The sequence below is a fragment of the Mus caroli genome, unplaced genomic scaffold, assembly GCF_978045245.1.
Source record: "Mus caroli unplaced genomic scaffold, Mus_caroli_1 scaffold_2, whole genome shotgun sequence".
In the NCBI taxonomy this organism is placed as follows: Eukaryota; Metazoa; Chordata; class Mammalia; order Rodentia; family Muridae; genus Mus; species Mus caroli.
The window spans coordinates 118559640-118577310 of NW_028227257.1; the positions used below are offsets into that span (position 1 = coordinate 118559640).

The 17671-nt window shown below is 35.0% G+C and overlaps 1 protein-coding gene across 13 annotated transcripts in view; it reads right to left on the reverse strand.

Moving 5' to 3' along the window:
- The window catches only part of Slc4a10 (solute carrier family 4 member 10), a 458674-nt gene that overhangs the window by 196236 nt on the left and 244767 nt on the right, over window positions 1–17671 (reverse strand). The window lies entirely within an intron of this gene.

Sequence of the window (17671 nt, forward strand, 5' to 3'; positions counted from 1 at the left end):
AAGTCAAAACATCCCCTTTTTTAAGGGATGAAATTGCTAGATTCAACGTGTGAATGCATTGTTTATTCTCTCAATGTGGAGTGAAAAGTTCACACATGTCTGTTGAATATCTATAGAAATTAAAGCACGATCTTAAATGTTATGTATGTATGCATAGTTGTTATATTCACATAAAAATCAAATTAATAATCATATGATATTATTTCATTATCATCTATTTTCAAGTTTCTGTTTAAGGAAATTTTATTCTCTGGGGCTAATCTTAGATCTTTCAGTATTCAAATGCTACATGCTAAAGCACAAAGGGAGATTTCATAAGCAAGATGATCAAAGTGGACTTGGGAACAGAGCAGATGAAATGGGCATGCTCACACGCTGATCTGAGAAAAGCTAAGAGAAATGTAAATGTGAATGAAATTTTAAGCATCAGCTGTCATTCTTTATTTTTTTCGCACACAGGAAACTATCTGCTCCTACATATGTTCCTTGTCTGCTGTCTGGCCCTTCCTCTCCACCACTCCATATAGGGATCCCAGATATATCCAGCCATAACTGTTTAGCTACTCGGTGACATTGTGTCCTTTCTATTCAGGAGCCCCATTGCCAGGCTGGAACACCAGACTCCTGACATTATGCTATCTACTCACTTTGTCTAAGAAGTTCTTAGCAACTCCCCAGGACTCTGAAGATTGGTTGTGAGAATCTGGAAACTCTACAGAAGTTCTGTTTCTGGGACAAGGTGGTTCACCTAGACCATGCTAATGTAAACTATTCCTGATACCCAATTCAAGCATCAACACTTTAAGTTTACCACGACTGCCTCATTCAGCTGGTTTACCAACTAACAGGATCAGGTAATAGGGCAGAGAGAGCCAAACACTAACTCAAGAAAGAAGAGACAAGATTCTAATACCAAATAACACTACTATCTACTAACTACAGAATAGGCTCCATCTACAAAATATAGATCACAAAATAACCAAGGCAATAGATTTCTGCCAAAATTAGTATGACGATAGTAATATTCTTTAAGAAAGGCAACTTAAATGGAGTACAAGATAATGATTTTTAAATATCAATGATAAACATGATCAAAGAACTCAAGGAGGATATGAAAAAATGCCAACATGAACACAAACTACTGAAAATTAATGAAAATAATTCAAGCTATGGAGATAATATTTTTTAAAAAGACAGACTCTGCCAAAAAAAAAAAAAAAGGACAAGATTAAATAAGCCTTACAATGAAATTTTGGAGACTCAAATCCCCACCAATAAGACTGAACAAAGTGACAAAGTGGAAGAGAAACAGGTCTTGAAAAAAACATATGGGGTGGGATCATTACAATTAAAGAAAATTCCAAATCCAAAAAGAAGAGTAGGAGGAGGGACGAGGAGGAGGAGGGGAAGGAGAAGGAAGTGAGAGAGGGGTAGGGGGGAGAAGAAGGGGGAAGGGGAGGACAACAACAACAACACAGGAACACTATAAAAACAACAAAGTTATAAATGGCAGGAACAGAAAAAGACAGATGTCAAAAGCAAAGAAAATATTTTCAACAAAATCCTAGAAGAAAGCTCCCTAATCTAAGGAAAGAGGTATCTATCAAGGACCAAAAGGCATACAGAGCACAAAGTAGGAATATCCAAAAAAGATAAACTCCATGTTTTTAGTAAAAACACTAAACATGCAGAACAAAGAAAGTATGTGGAGAGCAGCAAAAGCAGAAAGAAAATCTCACATATAAATCCAGGCCCATCAGACTAACAGATGGCTTCTCAGTGAAGGCTGTGAAAACGAGAAGTTTGGACTGTTGTTCTATTAATTATGAATGACCACATGTGCTGATCCAGACTATTTTACTACCAACAACTATCTGACATACTCAAAAGGGAAAAATTCCATGACAGAAACAGCTTTAGGGATTTACAGCCACTAAAGCACCTCTTGCATGGATCCTGGAAGACATACTTAGGTTGGAAGAGAACATTCGATAAAAGGTCCAAAAGGTTCTAAAAGAGATCCAAAAACAACACAGAGAATAAATAAATAATTACAGAACACTTAATCAAAAGATGTCAAACAAAATAACACAAAGGCAATAAAATAATTATATACTAACATATGTCATTCAATAATAACCCTTTACATGTTCTCAACTATCAATAAGAAACACAAATTAACAAACTGGTTTTGAAAACACAGGCAATCTTTTTGTTGTCTCCAAAAAACCATACCCTACAATCAAGGCTACACAACATCTTACAGTAAAATGACAGCAAAAGGTGTTGAAAGAAAATGGAACTAAAAAACAAGGATGTTTGTTATATGGTCTATAGAATATAACATGTTATATGCTTTACAGGATATGACATGTTAATACATAGCATTTGTAGGATATAATGTGTTAATATATGATCAAACAGGATTCCTCCTAAACTAGCCAGAAGAGGCAGGAAGGATATTGAATACTCATTAAAGGAAAATTGTAATGGGATATTACATCTTCAATGTATATGCACCGAAAATATGAATATCCAATTTAACTTAAAAAACAATTAGGTCTAAAACTACATGTTGAAATCAATATAGTGATGACAGGTAATTTTTTAATGCCCCATTCTTGCCAATAAACAGGCCATCCATAAAAAAAAAAAAAAACCACATCAAATCTACAGTTAAATGATTTAAATTAAATGGTTTTAATATATATCTACAAAATAATGTGCCCAATCTCTGGGCACATTTTTCTCAGCATCTAATGAAACTTTCTATAAAATTAAACATATATTGGTACATAAGAAACTCAACCAATATAAGAAAACTGAAATAACACTCTAAACATCATCTAACAACTATACTGTAATAGTGTATATCAACAGCAAGAAAGACACAGAAAGTAGGCAATACCCTTGGCAACACCAGATTGAGAAAGAAATCAAGAAGGAAATATTAAAATTCCAAGAATTGAATTAAAATAAAATACAACATACCCAAATCTTTGCAAATTAATGGGCAAATTCCTAAGAAGAATGTTTATATTAGTAAACAAACAAACAAACAAACAACCTACAGGATTCAAATAAATAGAGTAATAATGCACTGAAGACTATGGGTGGAAAAAAACAGATAATATCCAAAAGATATTAGGCAGAATGGTTAGTCAAAAAGAGCGATAAAATTAATGAAAAAAAAAAAAGACAATACAAAGAAGCAAAGAGTTAGTTCATGGAAAAGATTAATAAGATTGACAAGTGCTATTAATTAACTAAATTAATTTATGAAAACAAATTAATAGAATTAGAGATGTAATTGAAAACTTTAGTACTGACATGCAGAAATTCAGCAAATCATAAGAACAAAATTTTTAAATCTATATTCCACTGAACTGAAAAGTCTAAATGAAATGGATGGATTTCTGGACACATATGACCAACTTAAGCTAAATCAAAGTGAAGTAAATAGTTTAAATAGACTTATAACATCCAGTTAGCTAGAAATAGTAACTTAAAAATCTCACAACAACAAAGCCAAAACAAAACAAAAAGAAAAAAACATCTATGACTAGAATCACTCAACAAAGAATTTTACCAGAACTTCAAGAAGAATTAACACCAATACTCCTAAAAATATTCCATAAAAGAGAAAAGGAAGGAAGACTTCTAAAGTTTTTTTACAAATTCATTATCATTCTAATATTAAAACTAAAGAGCCTACAAAAAGGAAAGTATAAGCAATATCTCAGATGAACACATATAGGAAAAACTCCTAATAAGATGCTTACAAATTGAATTAAAGAACATATCAAAAAGATTATCTACTGTGATTGTAAGCATTATCCAAGAGATGCAGAAATTATTCAAAGTGAATACATAAGTGAATGGAATCCACCACATACACTGATGGACATAGATCACATTATCATTATATTGAATATCAAAAAAGGCTCTTCACAAAAATCTAATATTCCTTTATAATAACATTCCTGAGAGTCTAGCAACACAGAGGTCATATATTAATATTACAGAGGCAATAGAGAGAGAGCTCACAGCCAAAATCCTAAATAGAAATAAATAGCATTTCCACTAAAACCAGGAACAAAATACAAATGTCCACTCTACCCTTCCTGTTTAACATAGTACTTGAAACCTTATCGGGAGCAATAAAACAAGTGGAGGAGGTAAAGAGGATACAAGTAAGAAAGGAAGACATCAAAGTATGAGTATTTTTATATGTCTTCATGATTTGATACATAAAATAGAAAATACTCCTGAACACATTTTGTAGTCTTACTTGATCAGTAGTTAGCTACAAGATCATTTGTGATTTATGATTATCCACCATAAAATTTTAAGCCTTGACACCCTTCTTGCTATTTTAGACAACTGACAAATACTCACGGTTTTTAAACATTTCATGAAGCTCCCTTAACTCATGTATGTATTTGATAGTTAAGCATTGAGGTGTCTTTTCCTACTTTTACACAGAATGCTTCTATTTAAAAGTGCCTTGAAAACATTTTATCTCCCTTATTCATTAGCTCCTTTATAGCTATGGGTTTTCCTAAATTAGAAGTGAGTTATGAATGACTTGAGCTAGCTGTTTCATTTCAACTTTGTTAATTTTCAAGAAATTTTATGCCCATGAATGGAAGAACATTTTTATGTTTTCTGGCAGTATGCCGTGTGTTTTTTAATGATGACCACAAACAATTTAAAATATATTCATCATCTTTTTAAAGCTTTTCATTACTAAATTTTAAAACTCAGTATGCCTTTTTTTTTTTACTTCATACATTTCTCTGTGAACAATTTCTTAAACCATTTGCTTTAGCTGCTGTTTTATTACCATGGTTTTCCCATTAAAAGTGATCAATGGGACTTCATGAAACTGAAAAGCTTCTTTAAGGCAAATGACACTGTCAATAGGACAAACAGGCAGCCTAGAGACTGGGAAAGGATCTTCACCAACAGTCCATCTGACAGAGGACAAATATCCAAAATTTACAAAGAACCCCACTTGTTAGACACCAACAACCCAAATAACCACATCTAAAATGGGCTACAGAGCTAAACAGACTTCTCAACAGGGGAATCACTTTAAAAAATGTTCAAAGTCCTTAGGCACCAGGAAAATGCAAATCAAAACAATGATGAGTTTCCATCTTACACCCATCAGAATGGCTAAGATCAAAAACAAGAGATAGCACATGCCGGTGAGGATGTGAAGAATGGGAACACTCTTTCACTGCTGATGGGAGTGCAAACTTGGACAACCACTTTGGAAATCAATTTGGCAGTATCTTAGAAAACTGGGAATAGTTCTACCTCAAGACCCGGCTGTACCACTCCTGGGCATATACCCAAAAGAAATTCCACCATCACACAAAGGCACTTGCTCAACTATGTTCATAGCAGTTTTATTTGTAATAGCCAGAAACTGGAAACAACCTAGATGCCCCTCAACTAAAGAATGAATAAAGAAATTGTGGTATATCTACACAATGGAATACTATTCAGCTATTAAAAAAGCAAAGATATCATGAATTTTGCAGGCAAATGGAGAGAATATTATTGAGAATATTATCTTGAATGAGGTAACCTAGTCCCAAAAGGACATGCATGGTATGTACTCACTTATAAGTGGATATTAGCCATAAAATACAACATACTCATGCTAAACTCCACAGGCCCAAAGAAGTTAAACAAGAAGGAAGGCCCAAGTGAAGATGCTTAAATCTCACCTAGAAGGGGGAATAAAATAGTCATAAGAGGCAGATGGAAGGAGGGAACTGGAAGGGAGAGGGGAGTAAGAAGGGAGAGGGTTCAAGATCAGGTGTGGGGAGGGACAGGAGAGATGGCTAGAAGGCTATGAGAATGAATGGAAATCTGCAACTGATGGGGGTGAGGAGGTAGGGGGCATCTCCAGGATGAGACAGAGACCTGGGATTAGGGAGGCATCCAAGAGTAAATGGTGGTAACCTTGGATGTTACTCACAGCATTGGGGATGTGGAACCTGAAGAAGCCACCTCCTCTTGTAGCCAGGCAGGAATCCCAGTGGATTGAAAAAGACAACAACCCACATTCAACCACAAACTTATTCTGTCTACAAGAAATGCAGGCACTGGGGATGGAACAGGGACTGAGGGAATGGCCAACCAATAACCAGCCCAACTTGAGACCCATCCCATGGCCAAACAACAATTACTGACACGATTAATGATACTTTGTTATGCTTGCACACCGGAGCCTAGCCTGGCTGTCCTATGAGAGGCTCCACCCAGCAGCTGACTCAGATAGATGCAGACAATCAAAGACAAAGAGTGGATGGTGCTTGGGGAGTCTTATGGAAGAATAGGAGGAAGGAGTCCAGCCTCTAAGGGGATAGGAACTTCATATGAAGACAAACACAGTCAACTAACGTGGACCTTTGGGGCTCTAAGAGAATGAACCACCAACCAAAGAACATACACAGGTTGACCTAGACCTCCCACACATATGTAGCCGATGTGCAGCTTGATCTTCATGTGGGTGCTAAAGAACTGGAACTGGGGCTATCCCAAAAGCTGTTGCCTGTATGTGGGATATATTCTTCTAGCTGGGCTGTCTTGTCTGGTCTCACTGGGAGAAGATGCAGATACTTGAAGTGGCAGGGTAGGAGGGATATCCAGGGAGCACCTACCACTGAGAGAAGGGGGAGGAGTTTGGAGAAAGGATTGTTGTAGGGAAGGGGGGCAGTAAACAGAATGTGAAGTCAATAATTAAAATTAAATTAAATTAAATTAAATAGATAAATTTTAATAAAATGATCCCCACTAGGATAATTTTATATCATTTAATTTCTCCTGGCTTACCAACAGCTAGTAAAGGCAGCATTCATTTGAAAGATTTTATTTTCAGAGCCAGAGATGGTGGTGCACACTTGTGACCTCACCACATGAGAGGCTGAGGCAAGGCCACAAGATCAAGGCCATATTGGGATACACAGCCAGACACAGTTAAAAAAAAAAAAAACAAAAAAAAAAACAAAACCTTTTTCTAGTCTTGTACTCAGTTTTGAATGGTAATGTTTTTGTAAACTGAAATTAAAGCATTTGAGAAGCCAGTAGCTTCCATAAATATAAAACTTGTACACTGTTCTAGCATATTCAGTCCTATATAAGAACTCTTATAAAAGTTCAATCTTCTTTTTTAATTAAAAAAGAAGATTTTATTGTATGCAAATCAAAAATACTAGATCTTAAGGGCTGAGAATGAACATCAGTGATGGAGCACTTGCATATCTTGGGTGAGGGCCTGGGTTAGAGCCTATGTACCACTAGGAATTAAACACTATACTGTGGATCAGTAGGCATTATTAAATCTATATATCATGGGTGTATAGACATGGGCTTACAGGTAAGTTTTTCTGTTATCTTTCCCCATAATATTTAATTATGACTAAATATATTCATAATTGTAGTGGAAAAGCAAATGATGATTTAAGTAAAGTTAGTTTACATAGGATGTTGTGAAAGGGATCTTCATATGAAGACAGAGCCTTTAAAGTTTCAGAAAACAACAGTGTTATTAGTATGTTTGAACAAATATCTATAAATCAAAACAGAGAAAAGAAACTTATACTTTTCTGAGATGTGAGGCACTTACAAATTGGCCATAGTTTAAAGGTTTGTACTTAATGGAAGTGTCTTTGAAGGTTTTAAATTCTTGTTTGCATGGCCAATAGTCTGTGTTTGTTGCATGTTACATTGTATATAATTGAGTGCTTTTTCTTTGATTGTCCCTATAATCAAAAAGTATTTTAACTTAACAATAAATTTGAGAAGAAGACTGATGACTGGCATCTACGTGGGACCTGGCCTCCACACACATGGACACACATGGACACCATTCCTAGGAACACACACACACTTTTATTTTGTACACATTTGGAATTTTTTCAAGTGTTGATGTTCTCAGTAGGTTTTGAGGGAGTTGTTTATTTCTTCCTTCTAGCCATGTGTTTTTTAAAACTTCACTCTCTTAAATCTCAGGCCAAAAGATTTGAGTTTAAACATAATATGTTCAAAAAGATATCTTATACAGTGAAAACATAGACCTTTTGAATATTATATTATTCAAAAGTTTATCTAAGTTTTCTATTTGGTTTTTGCTTTTATTTATTATGTTTTTAATCATTTCTACTTGAGCCACAGGCCATGGAGTTGTGACCTTATTCTCTTTCCACTGGCTTGTCTTTCTCTGCCTTTCTTTTGGGGACCAAGGGCTCAGCTATAGTGCTTGCTCATCCATTTTCATCACCAACTATGACCTCTCCAAATTCAGGGACTGTATGCTTCTTCAGCTGTAAACTTTATTCCCTCCAGCATAAGCAGACACTTACCAAAGTATCTGTACAAGAAACAATAAAGCCTTGCTCAGTTGGAGTCTGAAATATTATTAACTTAAAAATATAGCAATAAGTAACAGCCTGACATCCTTTCCAGATTTAATTCCAATGTCTTTGACCTCAAGTCACCTAATGAATTACAATGCCTCTGTTTGTAAATATGTGAGCTGTTCCTTAGTAATATGCTTAGGGAAAAATCAACATTCAACATTCACTCGGTAATCCTTTCTTATTGCAAATATTCTGGTTTAATCTTTTATATCTTCATCATTGAAAAACTTTGATATTGATTTAAGTTTAATTCAATGTATTTAATATTAATTCAAGTAAATTTGAATGATGATAGAAGAGGAATATTGTTTTTTGTTAGTTGATAAAGTATAGTTAAATCAAAGTGCTCAAGAACAAATACCAACTGTCATCTGGGTTATAATCTATTCAATTATAAGTCAATGGTTGTAATTAGTCTGCCTATAACTTTTCATGGCTCCATGGGCAACATTGTGCTTTCTGTACCTATCATGTGACCCTCTAACTGACTTTTTCTATTTTTTCCTCACAGTGTCTTTCCATGTAATGTGGTGTGGCATTGAATTGACAATTCTTCTGGCTAATTCTGGTGGTTTCTTCTTGTATTCCAAATTAGAATCTCTAAAAGGTGATCAGGCCTTTTTCCTGAAAAAAATTCCCATTTCCCTGAATAATTCTACCACAATCTGCCTCAGTTGGTACCTTAATTTTTGTGGTCCCAAGCATTAAGCTTAGGTTTGTAAAAGAATCAGCCATTCATTTCAATGATACGAGAAAAGGGACATACATCACGACATTGAGTTTTATTTAGTATCCACCTATGAGGAAAGCACATTTAATTCCAGTAACACCTATGAGATAGATATTATTTCTGTATTATATAATTAATAGAATGAGTAGAACATGTAAATTTTCCAATTCATCTATCTACCTAAACGACAAATCCCTTATTTTTCCTTTATCAAAGCCTCATCCCTACATTAGAGAGAAGAGTATCAGTTTGGTAATCAAAGAGCTTGATTGATTGATTGACTGATTGACTGATTGACTGATTGATTATAATAACCAAAAGAAACCAAATGTTTATTTCAGACATATGAATTTCAAAATTTTACATATTCATGCAATTGGGGTTGTTATTTAGCTTCAAAAAGAAATGAAATTCTGATATATACTGTGTGTGTGTGTGTGTGTGTGTGTGTGCACGCGCGCGCGCCATACTTCAATAAAACATAGAAAACTAAGAACATCAACTCAAAGGAGAAATAGGGACAGGAATGGCATTATGGAGAATCAGTAGCCCAAGTATCTGGAGGCTTATGTCAGCATAATTCTATGATTTCTGTTTGTGTATTGGGTCTCTAGTCTTGAAGAAAAACAACAGAATCAAAACAAGTGGGGAAGAAAGACTAAAGAAAGGATGGGTGAGGAGAAGAACTCCAAGATTTAAAATGAAAAGGTTACCATATTAATAGAGGAGGTATATGAATGAACATGGACATCCTACAGACCAAACAAGAACTCAAGCAGTTGCAAGCATTCAATGGACCGAACTTGTTTCTAGTGCAAGCATCTCTCAGGGGAAAGGCAATTATAGTCAGTATAAGAATTAAAGTCAGTATAAGAATGCAAAGAACACAGATAGTAAGTATTTAGCTAAGAAAATTTTGATCAGAGATAAATTACTATGAAATTAATGAAAACCTACTGGAATAAAACTCAGAAGACTTAAAACTAACCAACTGTTATACAAGCAAAATCTCTTAGTATCCCAGGCTCAGCTCCTCATCTCTAAAATGAATATAAACCATGTATTCTGGTTTCAGAAGTCTGTGGACATCTGATGCTTGGTGGATTCATGCCACACGATGATTAAGTCTTTACCAGTACATGGCTGATGTAAAGTGTGACAATGAGGAATTATATGAGTCATGAGCACGAATGTTGGCAGCCAACTGCAGGGACAGGAAGACTGTGAGTCTTGATGTTTTCTAAGAGAGTTATAAATGGAATAAGGTGGATGGTAAGTGATAATGAGGATTGGAAATAAAGGGCATTCATCTCAAACAATATGAATAAAGGGAAACTAATTTGATATTCTTTAAGAACTTAGCTTTTTTTTTTTAAGAAAGGAGGTACTTTTTAAAGACACAAGTCAATACTTCTGGCTTCTTATTGAACTGAGAATAGTTGAAAACATTAAGTTTTGCCAGCCTGTTATTTGTCCCTTAAAATATTAAAGTAAAAATTATTCATCTTCATGTATATCTGTTTTATTACCATCATCTGAATACTCATCTTCTCACTTCTTATCATGAAGGGCTTCAGGTAGGTTTCATTGGCTCAGATCTTTTTAGCATGCATACAGGGTTATAAAAAAATATCCCTTAGTCATTTCACAATGACTATACATCCAAATATCATATCATACATGTAAATATACAAAAGTATCTGATGAGCACACCATGATAAAGCAGGGTTAAATAAATAATATTTCATAAAGAGTATTTTATCATATTACACCCCTGTTTAATAATCTGCTATAGCTCTCTTGCCATCCATATCAGACTCCAGCAGACTCTTCCTCTAATCTCAGATCCCCTTTCAGCCTTGACTCCTGCATTCTTCAGCTTTAACTCTCCATCCACTCTCACAAGCACTTCTAAGCAGGCCAAAACAACCTTCCTTTAGCTCATTTATCTCCTGTATCCAACACCCACAATGTAATTCCAATCCATATGTCTTTGCTGTATTTTCTGTCTCTTGGAAATATATTATCATATACTGTTCATCTTCTAAAATACACATACTATCATATTATTTTCATCTATTAAAAATACTATCTGCATAGCAAAAAAAAATAGCTAAGTGTTCAGCTATTTAATTATTTATTTATTCAGTTATTTACTGTTAACTGAGTATACATGACAGCAGTCCTACCCTGAAGAAGAGTACGTTCCATGGAGAAAAATGTATAAATAAACCAAAAATGTACAGTCTCTCTGAGCATAATGCTTAATGTTCCATAAGAGCACAGAGGAAAGGTATTTAAGCCAGACATACCTGGTGAATGAGAAACCGCTACTCAGTGTAAATGAACCTTCATCAAAGTCTTTAAGGCACAGAAACACAAACAGAAATGCCATATGCAAGAGCATGAAATATCATAATTGGTCCCAAAAATGGAATCAGTGGAGGGTTTGTGGTGACTCTATATACACTGAAAGAAATGTAAGATATGAAGCCAGAAATATAAGCTAGGGGATGGTGATGGCTCAGCTGGCACGCTAAAGAGCTTTGATGTTGCTCCAAAAATCGGAAACTGGGAATTCTTTGTAGGAAAGTAAGTTCAAGAGATGAGACTCAAGAAGATGATTCTAATACAATGATGAACAAGGGTTATTCAAAACAAAGGCAGAGACTGCTTTGAAGGCATAATCATCACATTACTCATACAAGCAAACACACAAAATGGCCTACACTTATTATTTAAAAGGTAGGCATTGCAGGTATTTATAAAATAAAAATAGTGATGAATTCGTGGGAAGCAAAGAAAAAGAGAGTTTCTAAAGATTTTCTGGGAAGGACAATATAGCCACACCCAGGGGTGCCATTCACACAATACTACAGACATAAACATGGAATATAGTTGCATATGCTTTTTGATCATAACTAAATGTTGTTCTCTGAGGCAATGTAAGGTACAAATGGCCTAAGAAATTTTTAATTAATTAATTAATTAATTTTTAATTAAGTCAAGTCCCCTTCTAGTATTAATATTTTCAATGTGTATGTTATACTAAAAAAAGTATAGGAAAGTAGAGGAACAGTCCTTTCCATTTTGTAATGATTAACATAAAATTTGTACCACTAAACTTGAGAAATTAAATATTTTAATTCCTAAAATAAACAATTTCGTTAATTTGTAATATAGTTCTAAAGATCTGTGAGGGCTACAGTGTGAGTTTCACAGATAAGCCAATGTTACAGTATCTCAACACTCAATATATCATCAGACATGAAGCATAAAATAAAGAAAAGGAAGGAGAAGACTGGCAGACATGCAAATACCACTACCAGGCAGCAGCACGTGGGCAATGAAGGGCTGAATCGTTGTAAATGGTGCTTCAGCATCTGCATCCGTAAGCCATACCCACACTCTTCTCTGAGGAATATAAGCGTCACTCTTTTACCCACTATAACCCCTAATTACATTATAACGACATTATAATACAAGGGGACACGCACAAATTACTATTTCTATAATTTCAAGTGACTCATGAAACTCATGAAACCTGCACAGTCTTAGGCACTCAAAGTGTAGCCAAGATGTTTAGCATCAAAGGTGGTTCACCAGCTGCTTAAAGTAAAATAGAAAAACAAATTCTAATTTTAGATAAAAGTAGAAAAATACATTACTTCATTCAGGCAACAATAACATGAAAGGCAAAGAAGTGCAGAATCAAGACATATTATGCTAATGATAAAAGAAAGCTTCAAATAAACAGTATATGCTCAACATGGTTTTCATAAATTTTCAATAATTTATTAAAACAATGATTTTTAACTTTAAGCATACTATTAAGTACTTAAGATTTAAGTAAAATGTAGAAATAACAAGAAAATATAAGAGGAAAAGGGATAGTGTAAAAGTCCATTATAAAAATATATTTCTTTGGCTTCAGGCCTCCATCTGCTCCCTGGAGATAACCCTGTGCCACAGCTCTCCTTACTCAACACACCCAGAGAGAGTTGGTCTCTCACGAGTACTGACACACCCAAGATCACAGGTGAGACCACCACTATTGCTCTGATAGCTGGCCAAGAAGGGACCTGCCTGGAGTGCACAGGGCACAGAAACCTCTGGTTTCCATCTGTGCCCTAGAGATAACTCTGTGCCACAGCTCTCCATACTAAATTCCAACCAGAGAGAGAGCTATTCTTCCGGGAGTGCTGACAAACCTGAGATCACATCTCTCTGCACCCCATTACTGCCTAAAGAGAGCTGGCCTCCCAGGAGTGCTGACACACCTAAGATCACAGGTTCACAGGCTCACAGGAGCCAAGCTCCAGTCAGAGACAGCAAGAACAGCTAACACTAGAGATAAGCAGATGGTGATAGGCAACCCCAAAAACCAAAGCAATAGAAACCAAGACTACTTGGCATCATCAGAACCCAGTTCTCCAACCACAGCAAGCCCTGGATACCACAACACACCAGAAAAGCAAGATACTGATTTAAAAATCACATCTCATGATGATGATAGAGGATGTTCAGAAGGACATATATAAATCACTTAAAGAAATACAGGAGAACACAGGTAAATAGGTAGAAGCCCTTAAAGAGGAAACATAAATCCCATAAAAAATTACAAGAAAACAAAACCAAACAGGTGAAGAAATTGAACAAAAACCAACCAGGATCTAAAAATTGGAAATAGAAAAAATAAAGAAATCACAAAGCGAGACAACTCTATAGATAGGAAAGAGTTCGGGAGTCATAAACACAAGCATCACCAACAGAATACAAGAGATAGAAGAGAGAATCTCAGGTGCAGAAGATACTATAGAAATCGTTGACACAACAGTCAAAGAAAATACAAAAACCTCCTAACCCAAAGATTCCAGGAAATCCAGGACACAATAAAAAGACCAAACCTAAGGATAATAGGTATAAAAAGAGTGATAATTCCTAACTCAGCAGGCCAGTAACTGTCTTCACAGAATTATAGAAGAAAACTTTTCTAACCTAAATAGTTGCTCATAAATGTACAAGAAGCTTACAGAATCCCAAATACACTAAACCAGAAAAGAAATTCTTCTCGACACATAATAATCAAAACACCAAATGCACAAAAAAGAAAAAAATATTAAAAGCAGTAAGTTTAAAAATGAATGAATGAATGAATGAATGAATAAAAGGTCAAATAACATATAAAAGGAAACCTATCAGAATTACATGAAACTTCTCAACAGAGACTCTAAAAGCCAGAAGATCCTGGGCAGATGTCATAGAGACACTAAGAGAACACAAATGCCAACCCAGGCTAATATACCCAGCAAAAATCTCAATTACCATAGTTGGAGAAACCAAGATATTCCATGATAAAGCCATATTTGTACAATATCTTTCCACAAATCCAGCCATACAAAGGATAATGGATGGAAAACTCTGACAAAAGGAGGAAAACTACAGCCTAGAAAAAGCAAGAAAGTAATCTCCCAACAAACCCAAAAGAAGAGAGCCACACAAACACAATTTCACCTCTAACAACAAAAATAACTGGAAGTAACAATTACTAGTTCTTAATATCTCTTAACATCAATGGACTCAACTCCCCAATAAAAAGACAGAGACTAACAGACTGGATACATAGACAGGACCCAACATTTTGCTACATGCAGGAAACGCACCTCAGTGACAAAGGCAGAAACCACCTCAGCGTAAAAGGACAAAAAAAAATTTCCAAGCAAACAGTCCCAAGAAACAAATTGGAGTAATAATTCTAATATCAAATAAAATCGACTTTCAACCAAAAAAGATAAGGAAGGACACTTCATACTCCTCAAAGGAAAAATCTACCATGAAGAGCTCTCAATTCTGAACATCTATGCTCTAAATGCAAGGGCACCCAAACTCATAAAAGAAACTTTACTAATGCTCAAAGCACATACTGCACCTCATACAATAATAGTAGGAGACTTCAATACCCCAGTCTTATCAATTAACAGATCATGGAAACACAAACTAATCAGAGACACAGTGAAACTAACAGAAGTTATAAACCAAATGTATTTAACAGATATCTATAGAACATTTCATCCCAAAACAAAAGAATATAACTTCTTCTCAGGACCTCATGGTACCTTTAGTTCTCTAAAATTGACCAAGCAATTGGTCACAAAACAGGCCTCAGCAGATACAATAAGATTGAAATAAACCCATGTGTCCTGTCAGATCACCACAGACTAAGACTACTCTTCAATATCAATAAAAACAACAGAAAGCCTACATATACATGGAAGCTTAACAACTCTCTATTCAATAATAACTTGGTCAGGGAAGAAATAAAGAAAGAAATTAAAGACTTTTTAGAATTGAGTGAAAATAAAGGCACAACATACCCAAATTTATGGGACACAGTGAAAGCAGTGCTAAGAGAAAAACTCATAGCTCTAAGTGCTTCCAAAAAGAAACTGGAGAAATCATGCTATAGCAGTTTAAGAGAACATCTGAAAGCTTTAGAACAAAAAGAATCAAAAACACCCAAGAAGAGTAGATGGTAGGAAATAATCAAACTCAGGGCTGAAAGTAGAAAGACAGATAACTATACAAAGAATCAACCAAACCAGGAGCTGGTTCTTTGAGAAAATCAACAAGATAGATAAATCCTTAGTACGACTAACCATAGGACACAGAGACAGTATCCAAATTAATAAAATCAGAAAAGAGACACATAACAACAGAAACTGAGGAAATTTCAAAACTCATCAGATCCTATTACAGAAGCCTATACTCAAGGAAACTGGATCTGGATGGAATATACAATTTTCTAGAGAGATAACAGGTACCAAAGTTAAATCAGGATCAGATAAACCATCTAAACAGTCCCATAACCCCTAAATAAATAGAAGCAGTCATTAAAAGTCTCTCAACCAAAAAAAGCCCAGGGCCAGATGGATTTAGTGTAGAATTCTATCAGACCTTCAAAGAAGACCTAATACCAATATTCTCCAAACTATTCCACAAAATACAAACAGAAGGAACACTTCCCAATTCATCCTATGAAGCCACAATTATGCTTAAACCTAAATCACACAAAGACCCAACAAAGAAAGAGAACTTCAGACCAATTTCCTTTATGAATATCAATGAAAAAATACTCAATAAAATTCCCACAAACTGAGTCCAAGAACACATCAAAATGATCATTCACCATGATAAGTAGGCTTCATTCCAGAGATGCAGGGATAGTTCAATATAAGAAAATCCACCACTGTTATCCACTATATAACCCCCCCAAAAAGATCACATGATCATCTCATTAGATGCTGAGAAAGCATTTGACAAAATTCAACATCATTTTATGTTAAAAGTCTTGGAAAGATCAGGAATTCAAGGCCCATACCTAAACATAGTAAAAGCAATATCTAGCAAACCAGTAGCCAACATCAAACTAAATGGAGAGAAACTTGAAGCAATCTCATGAAATTCAGGGACTAGACAAGGCTGCCCTCTCTCTCCCTATCTATTCAATATAGTACTCAAAGTCCTAGCTGGAGCAATTAGACAAAAAAAGGAGGTCAAAGGGATACAAATTGGAAAGAATGAAGTCAAAATACCACTATTTCCAGATGATATGATCATATATTTAAGTGACCTCAAAAATTCTACCTGAGAACTCCTAAATCTGATAAATAACTTCAGCAAAGTGGATGGATATAAAATTAACTTAAACAAATCAGTAGCCTTCCTCTATTCATAGGATAAACAGACTAAGAAAGAAATTAGGGAAACACTCTTAACAGTAATCACAAATAATATAAAATATCTTGATGTGAAAACCAAACAAGTGAAAGATCTTTATGATAAGAAGTTCAGATCCCTGAAGAAAGAAATCAAGGAAGAACTCAGAAGATAGAAAGATCTCCCATGCTCATGGATTGCCAGGATTAATATAGTAAAAATGGACATCTTACCAAAAGCAATATAAAGATCCAGTTCAATCTCCATGAAAATTCCAATTCCTCACATACTTTGAAAGAGCAATTCTCAAATTCATTTGGAATAACAAAAAACCTAGAATAGCAAAAACTATTCTCAACAATAAAAAAAATTTCTAGGTGAATCACAATCCCTGACCTCAAGCTGTACTATACAGCAATAGTGTTAAAAACTACATGGTATTGTTACAGAAACAGGCAAGTAGATCAATTGAATAGAATTGAAGACCCAGAAAGAAACCCATACACCTATGGTCACTTGATCTTTGACAAAGAAGCTAAAACCATCCAGTGGTAAAAAGACAGCATTTTCAACAAATGATGGTAGTTCAACTGTAGGTCAGCATGTAGAAGAATGCAAATCAACCTATTCTTATCTCCTTATAGAAAGCTCAAGTCCTCCACATAAGACCAGATACACTGAATCTAATAGAAGAGAAAGTGGGAAAGAGCCTAGAACTCATGGGCACAGGGGAAATTTTCCTGAACAAAACACCAATGACTGATGCTCTAAGATCAAGAATTGGCAA